The sequence below is a fragment of the Tarenaya hassleriana genome, unplaced genomic scaffold (assembly GCF_000463585.1).
Source record: "Tarenaya hassleriana unplaced genomic scaffold, ASM46358v1 Cleome126, whole genome shotgun sequence".
In the NCBI taxonomy this organism is placed as follows: Eukaryota; Viridiplantae; Streptophyta; class Magnoliopsida; order Brassicales; family Cleomaceae; genus Tarenaya; species Tarenaya hassleriana.
The window spans coordinates 167,310-168,090 of record NW_010963054.1 but is presented as its reverse complement, the minus strand read 5'-3'; positions in this window follow the sequence as shown (position 1 = coordinate 168,090).

Here is a 781-nt window from a genome sequence, read left to right as displayed (position 1 = left end):
CAGTCCGCCACCCCGGACCGTCCGGTCTGGCTTACCCAGAACGGACGGTGTAGGGTAGGTCTCCGTGATCAGATCACGTTTCCCCGCGTTCTTGGCCCCGATCAGACCCGAAACTAATCCGAATTCTTCTGTACACCCAAAATTCGAACTCATGCACTTTATGCAACATGAAACATGCAATCTACACTAGATTCAATAATTAAACATGCATAGATATCATAGCAAGCATGGATTCAAACAATTCAAATCCTAAAACATGCGTGATCGGGTTCTACGAAATTAAAACAGAGCAACCAGGCTCTGATACCACTGTTGGGTTTCCTGGGATCTCATGAGCGAATCCTATTCCTAAGAGATCGATTCTAGGGTTTGCGCAGCGGATATAAAACAAAAATTTAATAAACCCTAGAACCATGCTTCTAATGAATCGTAGAAACGTTAGAACGCTTACCTCAATCCGATCCAGGGCCTGTATCAATCGAAGAACACGTCTGATCACGAAAGAGAGGAAGATTACCTCGCCCTCTACACGTATCCACACTTCGGGATGTATTCCAACGCTTGGAACTTGTCTGCTAGGACTCGAATCCGCTATTCGATTTGTGCTTCGAGAAAAACGGACTTTGATCACACTCTCAATCTCTTGGATCTCTCCAAAAGTCTGTTAAGAGTGTTCTGAAGTCGGCTCTTTTTCTCTTTTCTCATTAGGGTTTTTTTTTAATCTCCCTTTTATAAAGTGATTTAACCCTAATTTAGGTTTAATTTTCGGAAAACCGGAACC